At 37.9% G+C, this 3,731-nt stretch overlaps 1 long non-coding RNA gene across 1 annotated transcript; it reads right to left on the bottom strand.

Moving 5' to 3' along the window:
- Nucleotides 1-218: 218 nt before the first annotated feature.
- On the bottom strand, nt 219-2,548 carry LOC112969253. Its single transcript, XR_003254653.1, has 3 exons — nt 2,387-2,548; nt 2,053-2,154; nt 219-458 (listed from the first exon to the last, which is right to left on the bottom strand). It is a non-coding gene; the product is annotated as an uncharacterized LOC112969253 (long non-coding RNA).
- Nucleotides 2,549-3,731: the final 1,183 nt, after the last annotated feature.

Raw genomic sequence — 3,731 nt, forward strand, 5'->3', positions numbered from 1 at the left:
ATTCCCGTCTTCTGTGGGGCTTCAGACAACTGGTGCAGGCACCAATTCTCTTGTCACCTTCCAGCTCTTCGTTAAACAATTTATCTCAGTTACCAACTGTATGCACAGTGTGCCAGAAATGTATCAAGTCTTTATTACATCCTATGAATTATGTATTGTCTACAAACACAATACAGTTCATGAAGTCTAAAACAAAGAACAGAAAAACAGAACGTGTTCCTGCAGAACTACATCGTATCATATTTATGCGTTAGACAAGGTTTCACAAACAAAAGATTTTCACTATGCCACTCTGAAGTGAATTTCTCTCTTTCCTGGTAACTTTTTTCCTTTCAACCTAATCCTGTAGTTTCTGATCTAAGTTACGTCATTATAACACAGAGGCAACTAATCCGTTAGCGAAGCAGTGCAGGTAAGATGTTCAGGAGATGCTGTCTCCAGGGACCCGTTGCTTTACCCTATGAAAGAATTTGTAAGAAAGTCAGGTTGTTCAGCTCCTCTTTCTTTACACCGGCACTTGCGCCTGAGCTTCCCTCCCCTTGGTAATAAATACACCCAGGCATTTCAYAGGGTTACTGATTTACGTGGGTTCATTAAGAGCTGGCTGTGCTGTTCTGCCTTTCACCCTGCTAGTTTCAGTACTGCGTGCCAGTATATCAGTGATGGTAACATCAACGGGAGAGCTGTCCCAAGCTAAAAAGGTCTCTGGTAAACACTTTATGGAAAGGAAGAAATAAACACATCTTAAAATATTCTTTAAGTAGAGATTTTTGGGGGGACTGAGCTCTCAAAATTTTATCAGTTTTCGATATCTCAAGCATCCTGCAAATGTATATTAATTTCCAGAGCCTTCTATTGCTCCAGTCCCTATATATGTGCAGTTTTATTGAGTCACATTTAGATACTAACTGATGTTGAAATCCGTGTTTTGGAAATCAATTAACCTTGGCATTGAAAGCCTATTTTTCAAACATTCGGAGCACAGAAATTTGCAGGTACTGTCTAGGTAATTCATTCATGCAATTCTTGTGTTTGCAGTCCTGGCTTTTTGAAAATCAACAATTTAGGCCGTTAATCATTTAAAAAACTCCTTATCATGATGAGAAATAAACCATAGCCAACTTTTTTGACTGATTTATTAATGGATTTTATTGCTATATACTGAATTTTGAGGCTACTAACATGAAATGTTATAAGCGCAATATATGACTGAATTAAAATTTCATTTTCAATAATGCCAATCCCTCAAGCTTTTATCTATCTCCTTCAATGACACTCTACAAGTTCAAACATCAGTTTGGCTCCAGCACAGCACTTGACTCAAGCTCACATGCACAGATCTAAAATAAAATCTCTAAAATCCTTTATGGAAATGGTTTTGTATTTGCAGATGCTAAATTTATACTATTGATTAAGACTGCATTTATGATATTGGTAATAAAAACATAAGTACAGCTTGGAAAAGTAAATGTAGTGTATCAATTTTGGTATTATTTATCATGATTAAATACCTCTCACTTTATTCCCCATAACCACAAAAACTGTAATGTCTAGGTTTTAACATTTTTAATTCAACTTAGATGTCACAAAATGGATTAATATGACATGAATAATTAAATGCATAGAACGGAAAATGGAAAGGCTAAAATATTACAGAGCAGGGAAACACAAAGCAACCCATGATGTGGGGGCCTGATCTACCATCTTTATTCAAGCAAGTTTCCCCAAAGAAAATAGGGTAACTACAATAAATGCACTACAGCCTCAAAGAAGTGTATCCTTCCTCTGGACATCAGTGTATCTATTCTAATATACCATGATAAGTCTCTGCTACTGCTACCGCACCCAAAACTGAGCATAAACTGGCAAAGGAAGTCCTGGGCTATCCTTCCTCCTGCTAGCAGAGGAGGAATGAATGTGGATGCATCCAGGGACACAGCTCTTTTGCTCGTCAAGGCCATTTGCAATGAGAGTAACTTAAAACATCTCTAAATTATTCAGGGACTCTAGACCTGCACACAGCTGATAAATGACTGGGAGCATGAAGTTTACCTGTGCAGGCTTTTGGTGGCTGCACCATGCATCGTCGGGACCATCAAGCTCCTCTTCGAGTCGAAGCCGGTGGCAGATTCCGAGAGGAAGTGGGATTCTTTTCTGTGTAACGAGAGCTTCAGAAATAGCTTTTTATTGCATAAATTAAAGACCTGGGAAGTTTTCTCCTTCTAACTGGAAAAAAATTAGTAYTTGCCAATGCCAAAGAAAGGCAATAGGTTGAAGACATTTTTGAATGTTTTTATTCTTTTATCTAGAAGGAGCAGCTATTTAAATTAATTCCACCATTATTTGGAACTAACCCTAAAATATATAATTGTACATATAAATTCACCTTTGAGTCAGCATCTTGTGATTCAGCACTTCTAGTCACAGCATCTTTCAAAACAGTATATCATCCATATGCTTCATATACATCTTTTGCCTTCACAGTAAATCAGACGGATGCTAAAATCCTGCATGCAACGTTTATTGATACCGCTGGTCAAGCACATTTTGTAGTAGGAGAGGGTGAGTTCGCTTTATGATTCAGACAAATGATTAAGTGGAAATAAGAAAGAGATTACCGAGTATAGAACACTTGCAGTAACTAAACAATAATATTCTAAACTAATGACAAAAAATATATATATGCAATTACAATACAGTGGAACAAACTCTTTTTAACTATAATTTGTATGCAGTATGCAAGAGAGGGTCCCAGTCCCACAGGAGCTACAAAGTTATGCTTTTGTTTAAAGGACAATGGGAGGTTTTTGAGGAGGTTTTTTTTGCTTTTTTTCCCCCCCAGGAAATAATCTCAAGATCAGGTATCCAATAAAATAGATTTACTTAAAACATGTTTGTTGAGAAGCTGGAAGAAAATGGAGGCTGGCCAGGACTGGTAATGGATGTGCACTGTAATTGATATCCTTGTGAGCTTGTTACTCATCCTTTGAAAATACATACTTTTTCAGATTGAAGGAGAACAACTGACAAAGTTTACTAAATTCTGTATGGTACATGATCAAGCCCCTTTACTTCTATAACAACCATCTAGCAAACACTTTTTATGGCTAAAATGACTGAATTTCAGATGGTGTATGATTGAGGTCCTTTACCTCTCTAGCAATCAGCCAGCAAGCTTTTGTGGTTTTTAAGGCCTGTTGCCTGCCATCTGACCTCTGTGGACTAGACCACATCACTGCATGTCTCAGGGGTCCCTCAGACCAAGCCATGATAGTCAGTCCTGAGTTGCTCCACACCCCACTAATATGAGGTCCTCTCACACGCACTACAAGGACATATTTTAGGTGACAAAGCAAAATTATGAGAGTGAGGCCACAGTCAGTCACACCAGGAGCTTTATAAGAATTCTGTATGAGGTAATTTTGTATGCTCACTTTGTTTGTTTGGGGGCTTTTTTGACAAAATTATGAGATGAGTGTCACCGACTGAGTTATAGTGTGCTTGCTAATCATGCATCACTCCCACAGACTTTCAACTGGATTTGAGGATCCAAATCTCTTGCAGTCCCTCGGAATCAGAGCTGAAAGCCATAAACATACTTTTCCAAGTTTCTTCTTACTCAGAATCATCTGCTTTACACTCATAGCTTGTCTTCTTCACTGTCTGCATCAAAACCCCCTGTTATAAAACTAACCATTTCTGTTCATGCTTTATTGCTAGAGAAAGCTTTA

Source organism: Apteryx rowi, unplaced genomic scaffold (genome assembly GCF_003343035.1).
Source record: "Apteryx rowi isolate R43461 unplaced genomic scaffold, aptRow1 scaffold_34, whole genome shotgun sequence".
NCBI lineage: Eukaryota > Metazoa > Chordata > Aves > Apterygiformes > Apterygidae > Apteryx > Apteryx rowi.